The 15,000-nt window shown below is 39.6% G+C and overlaps 1 pseudogene; it reads left to right on the top strand.

Moving 5' to 3' along the window:
- The window catches only part of LOC135203988 (uncharacterized), a 33,786-nt pseudogene that overhangs the window by 3,291 nt on the left and 15,495 nt on the right, over positions 1–15,000 (top strand).

The raw sequence follows: 15,000 nt of genomic DNA on the forward strand, positions 1-15,000 counted from the left end.
GTGTAATGCCATTAACTTTTACCCTTTTTCCAAAAATTTATATAGCCAAAAGTTTTGTTACCTAAACAAGTACAGTGAATGTAAAGTCAGACAGCAGGGATACCAAAAAGTTAATGAAAGGTAGAAAACAGAAAGACAGGTAATTTTCTGGACATGCCAGTAAAAACTATACTTCCTACCCACAGCTACACAACTTATTATAATATACTCTCATATGGGATATTTTGTTCATGATACTTACCTGTCAGATATATATATAGCTGTATTTTCTGAAGTCCGACAGAATTTTAAAAACTTCCGACACACGCAGGTGGTCGGTCCAGGTGGTTAGTACCCATTCCCGTCCCGCCGCTGGGAGGCGGTATCAGGAACCATTCCCATTTTTCTATTCATAATTTTTCTGTCGCCGGTGCTGAAAACACCTGTTTTCAGTACCTCCGTCTTAGGATTTTGGGAACATCTCATTAACTTGATATTGCGTAAGCGAATAAGCTCTTATTGACAAGATTCGGAAGAGCTCTCATTCGTCATTCGCAGACTCGTACAAGAAATAGACTTGTAGACTACGTCAATGAACGCTTATGTCCAATAACATAAGAAGCTTGAGCTGACTGCTTCGATTCTCTTAAGTTTTGTTCATGAAACTTGCCTGTCAGATATGTATGTAGCTGTATTTCCGAATTCAGCTATATATATGTTCTGCCAGGTAAGTATGAACAAACTTTATTGTGATATAATTTCATATTTTGGCTTGCGTTATTTTACTTCTGTTGGTTCAGTCATATACCGCTTGCTGTAGTTACCTCTTCGGATGGCAACCGAGAGGTCTATTGTCTATTTTAAGGACATTTAATCGTGTACTCCCTGCAGCCTTCCAGGAGTTTCCGATTTATCTTTTATCGTTGTATGGTAGTGTTCTGACGACACAAACGCATCTATATATTTAGCGTTTTCTGTTTCGCTTAAATATCCAGCTTGAGAGTCTTTTTACTCAAAAAATAACGGACCTATTTCTTTGTAGAATAGGGTAGCTGGGCAACCCAGACATAAAGTTAAGAGACGAACGTTCGTAAGCTGCTGGCTGCTGCTGTGTCTGACTGTCAAACCGAGCCAGTAACAGATCGTGCGCTGTCATGCGCTGTAGGTTACGTCTCTCTCTCCTGCGGGATTGACTGACTAACCGTATCTCTGTGCTGGCGGTTACGTCTCTCCTGGCGGGATTAACTGACTAACTGTATCTCTGTCCTACAATCACGGACTTTAGCCTAAGATTGAGGGATTTCTTACGTGAATGAATAAATGTTGCATTCGTTTTGCCTTACTATGTTCAACAGAGTTATCTCTTAATCCTTTCGGTTGCTCGTTACCGCACGGTAATAGAACTACGAGTCGTACCGCAACATTGCACTTTTATATGCTCTCTTGCTTAGGCAAAGCGCAGCCTTATTGGGAAGTAAGCATACTCGGGGAGGGAATGGATGAGCTTGCTGGGGACCATTTCCTTCCTGAAGAAGTTTGTTTCCCCGAATAGACTGCAATTCAGAACCACAGTTTTTCTACCGGGAAAATTGAAATATTATTCAAGGTCTAGGAATGATTCTGAACATCTCTCAGTGCGTCATGATAGAAAGAAGGTGCGACATCTGGATAGGGATTTCAGATGTCCTGGATCTTAATCTGAAAGAAGTAAATGCAATTCGGTCGTCCCTCCAGTCCTCGAACGAGTTTTGGAACCAGTGGTCCACATCAACTCTGATTTTCCACAGCTCTCTCATTTCTTAAGAAGTATCTTCTCTCGGTCCTTGTTCGAGTTTACGAGAAAGAGCCTATTATAACAACAGGCATAGAATGTAACGATCCTCTACAGGTTCGTTACAGGATTGCAAAAGTCCGTACGAATCGTCTCGATCGACGGCAGCAACTATTTACTTCCGGTGGAATCTTTCTTTAGAAGTAAGTTGAGAGTTGTGTAGACTTTAGGGACGCCCTTTCATTCTTCTCTTCGATATGTTGAGGACGAAGAGGCTTCTTCTTCTCTGCTCCCTTATTCTCGATCCGGGATCGGTACCATTAAACGCCATCCTATGATATTGAACGGGGATGGATGTTTAGTTCTCTTTTCCCCTTTTTCAATCGCTTAGGAAATGTAATAAGAGGATTTATGACGTCACAGGGAGCGACAATGACGCTGATCGCCCCATGTTGGCCTTCAGGATCCTAGATTCACAGAGTCACATACTTCCTAGTTCACTTTCCAAGGACCTTTTCCGAGAGAGTCGGTCTACTCTAACTCGAAAGGTACCTGTAACCTCTCCGCTCTGAGTCTGACTACGTTCAGACTATCGAGATGTTGACAGGAATAAGATTACCGTCTCCATTTCCGTCTGAAGAATGGGTTAAGCTGGCAGTCACAACTATTAAGAATATGCAAATAGTGTTGACGGCCTTTGGGCTCAGAGATTTGCGTCTGTCAAACAACAAAGCCCTTCAACGATCTTTGAGTTCTGTGGAATCTCGAAACTCGCTCACCATCTTCTTTTTGTCTCACCTGTTTTCTCGGAGTCAGACACTCGTTGCGAGATCAGCGACATATAGTAGCCCTGAGTTTCTTGTTGACGAAGTCGGTTGAGTTTATACACCCCCGATGATCGTGTAACATAGACCAGGTTGGACTGTCAGGCATTCTTCCTTCGGGACTGAATCGCCTTTTTGCTCCTCGCTCCTTTCTCTGGCACCATAAGCTCGAGTCAGGAGTTGATTCGCTGGACGACGTTGGGTTGCGTTGATACACCCCCAAGGTTTGCTTAGATTGAATCACCCACCCGGCAGTCCAGACACTCATCCTTCAGCGAAGAATAGTGCCTATGTCTTCAGGGTACAGCCTTGCTGTCCTTGATTCGTCTGACTGGTCAACTGGTCGGTCACCTGACTTTAGTACAGACGGACTGACTGTGCATGTCCAGATCGAAGCTTTCAATATGGAACTTAGACGTAGTCTGAAGTTCTTGATGTCAAAGCATTCGAACCTCTCCTTCCTGTTAACTTCTTGCATGTGATCAGGAAGGCCTTCTTCTAACCACCCTAGATACAACAAAGAGGGTTAGTGAAATTTTAAGCCATCGTCACAAGTTTTGGCTTTAGAGAACACAAGGCGGTGTGCTCTCTAAGCCTTCCGTTGTGGCCTAAGAATGGAAACCCGTTTTGTCCTTGGGCCAGGAGCTTGGAAGCAAGGATGGCACAAGTTAGTGGGCAGGAGCCAGAGAGAGTCTGTGCCCTGTCGGGTCTCTCAAGTTTTATCTACATAAAACTCAGAAAGTCGAAGTCATTCGGGCAATCTGCAGTGTTCCGAAAAAGACCATACTTGCCCATATCGAAGAACACCCTGGCTTTAGTGTTAAGGAGTTCTTTTAAAAATACTCCTTCATTCTGTTTGCACAAAGATTTGAAATCTTTTTATCTGAATGCTCACGAGGTGAGGGCACGGCCTCGGAAGCATTTCAACAGAGCATGGCACTCAGCAATATCCTGAGTCCCATGTTTTAGCGAAGCAACTCTGTGTTCACTTCACACTCCCTGCGAGATGTGAAGATGGCATATGAGATCTGCTGCTCGCTAGGGCCATACGTGTCTGCAGACACAATCTTGGGGGCAAGAAGTACCACTCATCTATCCTGTAGAAAATGGTTAGGAAGAGCTCTTAATTTAGTTGTTGAGTCGCCGACAACGGCGACTTCTTAACTCTTAAGCCTTAGTTAACACACCTTAACTTTGGCTAGGTTGGTCAGGTGGTGATATATATATATATATATACAGGGGGTCCTCGAGTTACGACGTTGATCCGTTCTTACGATGCATCGTAACACGAATTTCAGCGTAAGTCGGAACATTGAAAAATACCACATGATTTAATGTAAATACCTATCAATAACAACGAGAAGAACAATTCCTTACCTTTATTAGTTTGATTGGCTTGCACACTGGGAGAGGAAGCTGCGGTGCTGGAGAGACTGGGGGAGGTTATGAAGAGAAAAAGACCTCCAGAAGTTGCTGGAGATGCTGAGGCAGATGATTTCTTGAGGTGAGGCAGAACATACTAGTACTGGAGATGCTGAGGCAGGTGATTCTTGAGGTGAGGCAGAAACATACTAGTGGAGATGTTGGGGCAGGTGAGGCAGAACCTACAGAAGGTGCTGGAGATACTGGGGCAGGTGAGTCTGGGTTAGCAGAACATTCAGAAGGTGCTGGATTAGCAGAGGCAGCTGAGGTAGAGGGTACAGGATCTCCTGCAGGCCTCTCTACCTTCTTAAAATACTGCTCCAGTTAGTCTGAACAGAGAGCGACCTCTTTTCATCCAAGATCTCCTTGTAACACTGCATCAAATCCATGACGCCTCTGGAAACCCTAGTGAACCTGTCCAAGTTGGGATCCTGAGCCTCAAAAGTTGACAAAGCTTGCTGCAACTCTGCAAAACCTCTTATCAAGTCCTGCCTTGTGAAAGCCTTAGGCTCTGGGGTGGGTGCCTTCTTCTTCTTCCTCTATTATCTGCTTCTCCAGTTGTATCAGGTCCTCAGCAGATAACTCCTCGCCATGAGACTCCAGCAGCTCTGTAACATCATCAACCTCCATCTCCAAATTGATTTCCTTACTCAGGGCAACAACGTTCTTGACAACTAGCTGAACTGTGTCCTCAAACCCATGGAAATCATTCACAAATTGAGGACAAATTTTCTTCCAGACACCATTCATGTTTGTTTGCTTAACCTCCTCCCAGGAATTAGCAATGTTCTTTACAGCATCAAGGATGTTGTAGGATTTCCAAAAGTCCTTCAGAGTCAAGTCCTTCTTGGTTTCAGTTGCCTGTAAAGCCATAGCAATTGTCCTTCGTAGGTAGTAGGCCTTGAACGAAGCAATCACTCCTTGGTCCATAGGCTGTAAAAGGGCCGTGGTATTAGGTGGGAAGGTAAACCACCTTGACATTAGGGTTGAAGTCTCCCAGGCTGGGCAGGGTGTCCAGGGGCATTGTCCAGCACTAGCAACACCTTAAAGGGGATACCCTTGGAGGCGCAATACCGCTCCACACTTGAACAAATGGTTTACGAACCAGTCCTCAAACACTGCAAGTGTCACCCATGCCTTCTTGTTGGACTTCCAAATTACTGGTAGTTGACCCTTCCAAATGCCCTTGAGTCCCTTCCGGATTTTCAGCCTGATACACCAACAAGGGCTTCAGTTTGAAGTCGCCAGCAGCATTACCCCCAAGAAGTAAAGTTAGCCTCTCCTTGCTGGCTTTATGACCGGGTGCTGACTTCTCCTCCTCCTTGGCGATGTAAGTGCGGTTAGGCATACGCTTCCAAAACAAACCTGTCTCGTCTACGTTAAACACTTGCTAAGCAGAATACCCCCCTCCTTAATTATCTCAGACAACGCTTTAGGAATTCACTCGCTGCTTTCTCATCCCCACTAGCAGCTTCACCTTGCAATTTAAGGTTATGGTAATTGGCCCGGAGCCTTAAATCGCATAAACCAACCCCTACTAGCCACAAACTCTTCACTTTCACTTCCCTCCCCCTTTCTTTTTTCAACGCTTCAACAATCTTTTCGCCTTCTCTGAATCACCATAAGGCTGACTGGGATACGCCGTTGATTTTGTCTTCCAACCAAAGCACCAATAACCTTTCCATTTCAATTATTAGACCACTACGCTGCTTAGTTATCACTGTCGCTTTCATAGGAGCAGATCCTTTCACATGTTCAACGATGCGCTCTTTATCTTTGATAATGGTAGCAACGGTCGAACGGCTAAGGCCAGCGAGCGGCCAATGTTGTTGGCGTTTCTCCCTTCTCGGATCGCTTTATAATGTCCCTTTAATTTCCATGGTGATGGCCTTTCTTTTCTTCGATGCATACCATCAGAAGAGTCCGCCTTGCGCTTGGGAGCCATAACAAAGAGCAAAAAGTTACAAAAACGATACAACACGAGGGAGAGAGAGGCAGTGTAAACAACCAAAATGGCGTATGGGCGGGACTGAGCGTAGCGAAGCGACGCCGTCCTCTCCCCACAAAGCGTATTCTTCCGCCGTGCGCCTGGAACTAGTTCGCGTTTGTTTACGTTGCTTACGACGCTAACCGCGTAGACGGAACGACGCAAAATATTATTTTTTATATTTTTATGGGGCGCGTTCGTAACCACGAAACATCGTAAGTCGAGACCAGCGTAACCCGAGGACTTATACTGTATATATATATATATATATATATATATATATATATATATATATATATATATATATATATATATATTTATTTTACTTCTTAGCCCTCATGGTATGGTCATATGGTCTAGTCACGTCGTGGTCTCGCCCCTGTTGACAGATCATCTGGAGTGCACCAGCTATATAGGTCTCTACCCTCGCTGGCAACTCTAGAGCACAAGCAGACTTACGTGGCAGTAACCACGAAGCCAGCTATGCTAACAGGTGGAACCAAGATGTAAATCATCTGCATGCATATGTTTCCCAAAATCCTTCTATTCTGTCCCTTCCCACCTCCAAAGGTGGGATTCAGCTATATATATATCTGACAGGTAAGTTTCATGAACAAAAATGATATTGTTATGATACAATAAGTTTGTTCATACTTACCTGGCAGATATTATAATCAGTACCCACCCATCTCTCAGGGGACGTGGAAATAAAAATTATGAATAGAAAATGGGAATGGTTTCCTGATACCCGCCTCCCAGCGGCGGGAATGGGTACTAACCACCTGGCCGACCACTGCGTGTGTCGGAAGTTTTAAAATTCTGTCGGACTTCAGAAAATACAGCTATATATATATCTGCCAGGTAAGTATGAACAAACTTTATTGTATCATAACATATCATTTTTGCAAGTTATAAATTACTTAAAATGAGACCAATGATCACATCTTTTAGACCTTCAAAAGGGTTGCCAGGACACTTTGTTCTTCAATGAGGCTTTAATGAGAGGTGAAAAATGGAGTAGGTAAAATTAAGAAGGTAAACAACTAAACGGAACGGATGAAATGTTAAAAGTGCAAACAACAATGCTCCTAGAACAGAAGGTTGCTGCAAAGATGTTTGGCACCATTTTACATTATGCTATGCTAAGCATACTGTAATTGGTACTCTGGAAGGGGACACATAGTGGAGAAGAAAGATCAGTAAAGCAGGAAGAAAAGACAGAAGAGTATAACATATTAGAAGCAAAATGGTACCGTGAGTTCAACAACAATATTTTAAGGTTTTATGATGCCATCTTTTTTAACCATACTGGGAGCATTGTGTAGGGTATTGTTATGTTTGTTTACAGTGGACTACTGATATATTTTTTTTTTTTTTTGTAAATTTTCTTTACTTTTTAGAAATACTGTATGGTGTTCCTGTATTTTCTGAATGAAGTTGGATAATAACTGTCTTTGTTTTTAACTTTAACTAAAAAGGAAAATGGTTTAATGCTTGTCAAGATATTATATGAGGTATCATTGTGCTTTAGCATCAGTACTAAGATTATGCCCTTAAAATTTTGCAATACTTTGTTCTAGTACATATTTAATTTCATATCCCTCACATTTTTGTCTAATGAAAGAATTCATTCCTCAAAGCAAAACCAACCAAAGAGAAATTCACTAAAGATGATTTTGCTTAAACTATCTGTGGCATTTGATCTTCTTTTATTCCATAAAGAGTATATATGACTTTTGAATGCTTTTATTCAAGGTCATGGTGGAGTTACTGGCAGACATGGGGCAGCCCTGCATTCATTGATGATATGTATCTCAGGAACCCAATGGACCCTCCAGATAAGCATGGCAAACCCATGTCTCCAAGGCGCGTCAGTAAGTAGCTTTGTTTCAGAGGTTGTTTATCTATACCAGCCTTATACTATATTCATTCTAAAGTTTTGAACTTGTGCGCAATATATAAAAAGTTCAACAGCTTGGAAATAGCTGGAAAGATACTTTCACCAAATTTATTCCCTTCTTCAGTGTAGCAGATGGGTGGCTAGATTAGTGCATGTGAGAGTGGGGCTAGTTAGGAGCTGGCTTAAAGCACACTTTATGGTTTTGAATATATGATAAGAAAATTTTTGAGTGAAATTCTATTTATCCTACTGTAATATGATCTCTTGTTTTTGCAGAGCATCATTCTCTTCGTCTAAAACAGGGTCATCGTCGTCAGTTTGACTATAATCGCTTGGTAAATGAGAAGTGGCCTGATGATGTTACCAAAACCCAAACTTTGAAAGCTGCAAGAAAGGATCACAAGGAAGGTGGAATGATAGCTCTTGTAGAGTTTAATTTGATGTTAAAAATGGGTTATATAATCTGAAGAAACTTTGGACATCACATTCAAATGTCAAGCTTTATAGATTCAGTAAAAGTGGTGAAAGTGTATTTCAAAGGAATAGATTTTTATGCATGCAGTGCCTGAGAGTGGAATGAGGCTTATTTTGTACTTGTGCAGGAATAGTCATTCTTTAGTTTTCTGATGTCAGTAATGATTCATAACATTTGTAAATGAATAAATTATGACAAACATTTTTGTAGTGTCGGGTTTCACCGTTTTTTATTTGAATTCAGAGAGGTGTTTTATCCACCATCGATGTGAGTTTTCACAAGACCTACAATTTTATTTTTTTGAATGTTAACTTTAGTATTTGCTCAGTGTTTCTTTGGTTTTGGAAATATTTTACATGAGGCTTAAACTGCATTAGTCCTGTCTTTTTTTACTTTAGTTACAGTAGCTTTACTCCACAACCTTGTCCAAGTCCAGGTCTGTAAGCATGCACATTGCTTTTGGAAGTTTTGCTTTATATTTGATTATGTTATTGCTGTTAGTTATTTCATTACTTCAGTTAATATGGTATTACTATATTCCTTCTTGTTTTCTCTCACAGACTTTCCTACACAATGGTTAAAAGTGTTTCACATAACACTTATGTGACGAAATATTTTTGTTTTTACTTTTTTTATTTATTGGCATATATCTCAAATTTCATAAGTCTGCGAATGTTTTATGCTGAAACTAGTAAGCATTAAATCTCCTGTAAATATCAGCCATTTTCCTGCCTCATCCTTTTTGTAAATATATTTGTATCTCTTGTTGTCTCTCATCATTCCAACTATATAATTGCCAAACACAAATAACCATTTACGTATTTTATGTAGAATATTGATACACATGCCTCTTTTTCTATATAATGAACCACTTGGTCTACTGACACCTTACCATGGCTAAATCCACATGCTCTATATTTCTCAAATTATATTATAAGCAAGAAATCCTCAACTACCTTTAGACTAATTTGAAAACCTACCCAGTACAGTAATTTGGACCTTATTGGTACACTATTTGTTTACAGTAGTGTTTTAATTTTTACTAAATTTTAATTTTTCCTGTGATTTTTTTAGGATGAGTTGCTGATTGATTTTTCTGAGGCAGTCGCCAGAGGTCTCAGTCGGTTTCAGACTTACGCGTAGAGAACAGTTCTTCAGATCCTGGAAGTGAACTCAGAGGGAGTGTGTCGTCATTAATTGATATGCCTGTCCCATCAGAGTTACCAGTATATGGTAATGTTGGCCCATGGTATGAATGACATTCATGTGCCATAAATATTTGTATGAAATGATTGACCATGAGTTAGAATTTTTTTAGTGTAGTTGAGCTTTGTCTTTATAGGAGCATAAAGATTAGTGCATTAGATATAGCTTATGTGAAATTTAAGGAATTTCTTAGAAGTGGCATCTTTTGCTGATTTAAGTCGTCATAAACCACAAATTTTCAAGTGCATTTTCTTTGTACAAAGCAATCTGGTCCTCTGAGTGCATTACCATTATGAAATTTTCCTTGTGTGGCACACATCGGTGGTATGAAGGTCTTTGCGTTATTTCTTTGTGCCCCAACTGCATTGCTTTCTGTCTTGAAATTCCTATTAAGCTGCCCAGACTCTGCTCATAAAATACACCTGTCACTTATGAGCAAATCTGTGCATCTAGAAATGTAACTCAGTGGTCATAGGAGTCAAAGTTATGATGATAATAAACCAGTGGTAACCCTTCTGTCAAGCAAACATTATTATAAAGAACTGCCAGTTTACATCCATCTAGCATACACCTTGAGAAACTGGACATAACAGTGCCTTATTGCATTTAGCCATATCCGAAGAAACTATGTTAAGGATATCAACATGGCATTATTAGAATTATCAAGATCATGAATTCCATTAGAAGAGAAACTATAAGTGATACAAAGCAGAGAAACTGGGTTCCAAACATAGGAACGATGTATTGTAAGTTAAAACTATAAAAACCCTACGGAAGGAAGGTCAGTAATGCCCCTCCTTAAGGAAATCCTTTCCATAATGATTTGAATGCATTCTAAGTAGAGATGTATTGAACACATGGTATCTTTCAGCATGCATTGCTTCATTCTTTTTTATTTATTACAATGCAAATGATTGCTGTAATATTTTTTCCTCTGAAAATTTCTTTTGGTCTGAGTATTGCATTTATTGCGAGTAGAGATAACAAAAAGTAAAGTAGTATTGAAATTCTTGGTTATTTTTACAAGGACTTGAAACTAAACTCTTGAAGTTTTGCTAAGTAGAATTAATTTTGTCTCGCAGCTCATTTCAGCAGGAGTTCCCGATCATAATTTATTTGCTTTTAAATGCTCCATTGAGAAATATATTATAGTATTTCAATAGTTTTCTTGTATGATTGATTTTATATTTATGATTAATTGATAATTCTCTTATTTCAGCCAGTACCAGTACACAGGATCAGCGATTATATGAAAATGTCAACAGTGTGACACAACAACCGCTTAGAGTCCCTACCCGTCCTTCTCCAAGTCCCCCTGTCCACCTTCTCCACAGAAGATTGCAAAATCAGCTCATGATCCACAATCAGCTTAATATGCAAAATCAAAATCGTGTTCAAGAAAATGTTCCACATTCCATAAATAATAATCTACAGGCTCCTCAGCAACACTTGTCACCAGCACCAGCTGCACCTGCTGTATATCCTAATTCCTTTGGAACCCCAGATGAATCTGGTGATGATTTTGATGATGATTCAGAATGGGATGATGATATTCAGAGTGTTGGCGGTGCAGAGTCAGTTGCTGGTGTTGAAAGACGAGAGAATTATAGTTATAGCAACAGTAAAGAAGTTATATATGGTGCATCCACTAGTGCTGTAAATATCGATAATTCGAGAGTGGATGACAGTGCAAGTGTTAATTATTTTAATACTAGTGAGGAACCAGATCCTTTTGATACTTCTCACATTCGATGTTATGATGAGCCCCCTATAGAAACCCCAGACACCCAAAGTTTACAGCAGGAGGTAGATGATGAGAACACCATTACTGCTGGAACACCCACTCTGAGTTCTCCTAAGGGAACCTCTCTCTCAGCCACATATATGATCAGTTCACCAACAAGTACAAGTAACTCATATTCATCTCACAATCAGTCCATAAACTCCGTGTCAACCACTACCCCTCTCTGTATGAGTCCAGCACTTACTTCTTCATCTGGTCCTGTTAACTCAAGTAATTCATCTCTCTCATTTAGCCCATCTATTTCAAATTCACCAAGAAGTGTGGCCAGTGCGACTGAATCACCCAGTGTAACATTCTCATATAATCCTATTTCAGAAAGTTCGCCTCACGTTTCGTGCTGTGGTACCCCTTTAGCACAAACTGACAACATGACTATATCAACAAATGTTTTCCCAATGTTACAAAATCGTGTCTTAGATTCACCAAGGGGTATTGTCTCTGAAGTCAGCAGGGAAACCACTACAGTAGGGGATTTAAATACGCAAATTAGTAATATGTGGATTAACAGTGTATCTTCTCCGAGGACAAGTTCGTCGTCGCTACCTCTTTCTCCACCATCCGTTAGTTCTGTAATTCAACCTAAAGATGAACAGCCTTCCACATCTGTACCCCAACGTCTTCCTCTCTGCGTGGTCTGTTCGACAAGGATATGATCCAAATCGACAGGTAGCCATTCTTCAGCCTTCTGTTGCTAAAGGTTTTACACCCAAAAATACTCATGCATCTTCCACATTACCATCTTCTGCCAAGCAGCAGCGGCAGTTATCATTGCCAGCACCTTTAACCCCAACTAGTGCCACACTTCCAAGATTAGATCCAGGCTTTATTGCAGAACTGGAAAAGTCTCTAGGAAAGGACCAAGCATCAGCAAACACTTTCAGTGAAAAAAATAAGAACACAGATAGTAGGTTAAGTAATGTTGTACCAAGTACAACTCAGAGTTCACATATACCAGCAATCCCTCCACCTCAGCATCACACTAGTTCACGACAGTCTACTGCAAAGTGTATTTCTCGTAGTGAGAGTCAGAGTGCTGCATTCATCTGGAGGGAGGAGGACAAGTTTAAGAGTTTCCTCAGAAGGGGAGAGAAAATTCAGTAGAATGAGTGCCTTCTCTGACTTGGATGCTCTCCTCTTCTAGGACTCTGGGTTTGGTTCCACAGGAGATGGTAGACACCGGGCAATATTTTCCCAAACTGCTCATGTGCGACCCTTTTTACAGCAGCAACAAATGTCAACTTCAAGAGATTCTAGTCTTGTACCTAGAAGTGCTGTGGGTGGTAGCGTTGGTAACTTAGGACTAGCCTCTGGAAATGTTGCGCACCATAGTTCGATATTTTCGGCTGCTTCTATAAATGCTCTCGGCACAAATAGATTTTCAAGTTTAACTATGAATACTCTGTCTGGTGTACCCGGAAATTGGTTTCAGTCCCTTGATGGTACAGGACCTACCCCAGCCATATCAAATATGAGAACATCTAATGCAAGTGGTTTTCAGATGGGTTACAACACACAGACACTTCAGCATCAGCATCAGCCATTGCAACCAAGCCAAAAAGAAAAAGCACAAACAGAGTCACCAGCGACAACATCAAGCAGGTGGCCTAGTCAGGGTCAATCAACATTCAAGTCTAAATATTCATCAGCAAGTGCATCTTCCCCCAACATCTGTGATACAACCTACAGTTGTGCTTAGTCCACATCTTTGACTGTAAATTATAATCAGGTCAGTTTTCAGTTGTATCGTATATTCATGTTAGGCTAATCAAATTTTATAACCCCTTAATTATGTTCTAATTGTTTAGCTCTGGCTCTTTATACCCTGTAGCATCATCTATCAGAAGAATAATATATTACAGATATAATAAGTACATATAGTGATAACAGAAAATTGAACTCAATGTTGAGAGTAACATAAATCAAGTTTTCTGTATTTGAAAGGAATTACCTATTGAGTGTACCACCACCGAAGATTATAAACTTAGAGAATTAACTTCAAGGATTATAACTTCTCATACATATTTATCTGTTACTTATCTGCAGATTGCAAGCAAATACTTATTGTTTTTCCTTGTGGTTGAAATATTAAATAGAACACTTGAATTTGGCATCAGTTAACACTGCCAAATACAACCAATCTTTGTAAAAGAAAATTTAGTAGTGTTTGCAAATGTATTCACTTTTTGTATGGATTTTTTGGGGGGGTTAGAGATGAAGTGAGATCCTTTCAAATCATGGGGTTCTGTAGTCATTGTCTTCAGTTTTTTTGAGTGCCCAAATCTGGAATATAGATTAGTACAGGTGTATGCAAGGATCCTAAGTTCGTGCTGTGTTTGCCAGTGGGATACATTTATTTACTAGCAGTGTCTTTCCACTTTATCCAGACTGTTGCTATCCTTTTTCTTTCTTCTATCTAAATACCTGCTTGTCAATAAAAATGTCTCAGAGGTAACAGATATGTTCTACCTCTTCTGAGAGCTTCATTTCCACCATATTTTGCCTCTCTATCTCTTGTCTATCTGCTCTCCCCATTGGAAATCTTATTCTGTGTATACTTTGCAGTCCTAAGCATCTCTTGTGATGACATCCACTTCATTTGATACACAGTGCAGATTTCACCTCTCAGCATACACATAGTCACTTTCCAGAGTTTCCTTTGCATTAGCTTCCTGTCCATTCAACATAAGCTTTATTTTGCTTATGCCAATTTCCAGTCCTGTGTTCAGTCTTTTAAACATTTCAATAACCTCTTCTGATCTATTGTGAACATATCATTGGTTTGGTGCAGCTCCTAGGAGCCTCCTTTTCAGCTTCCTCCATGATAAATAGCAAAGTGCTCATGGTTGATCTTGATGGACATAATAATTTATCTAAAATTTCTTCTGATAAACCTGCCAGTCTTCACTTTGGATCTTATGTTACAGTAATATCTGTAGCTCCTAGAGTTTTTCTGGAACCATCAGCTTTCAGGATGCTTATCTAATTGGTTTACATCCTGAGTTGTCAAACGACTTCTCAAGATCCAGAAATTAACCTATATATATATATATATATATATATATATATATTATTATATATATTTATATATATATATAATATAATATACTATCTATCCCTCTCTTCTCTCCCTATTCTTCTATCTCTATCTCCTATCTCCTTCTTTCCTCTCATCTCTCTCTCTCTCTCCCTCTCTCTTTCCTCTCTCTCTCTATCTCCCTCTCTCTCTTACTCCTCTATATCTATCTACTCTCTCCTTCTCTCTCTCTCTCTCTCTCTCTCTCCCTTCTCTCTCTCTCTTCCTTCCCTCTATCTCCGAGCCTCCTATCTCCTCTCTTTCTCTCCCTCTCTATGAAATAAACATATGATAGGAATTAGATATAAATATATATAATAATAAGATAGCTGAGAATATATATAAAGATATTATATGTAGAATAGATATCTATATTTATTATATATTAACTAGATATAATATTAAGTAGATACAGATATAAATATAATATATACATAAATAGTATATATATATATATATATCATAACATATATTTATATATTATATAATATATGATCTATAATATATATATATATATATATATATATATATAATAGATAAGATTAATTTATAATTATAT

Source organism: Macrobrachium nipponense, chromosome 44 (assembly GCF_015104395.2).
Source record: "Macrobrachium nipponense isolate FS-2020 chromosome 44, ASM1510439v2, whole genome shotgun sequence".
NCBI lineage: Eukaryota > Metazoa > Arthropoda > Malacostraca > Decapoda > Palaemonidae > Macrobrachium > Macrobrachium nipponense.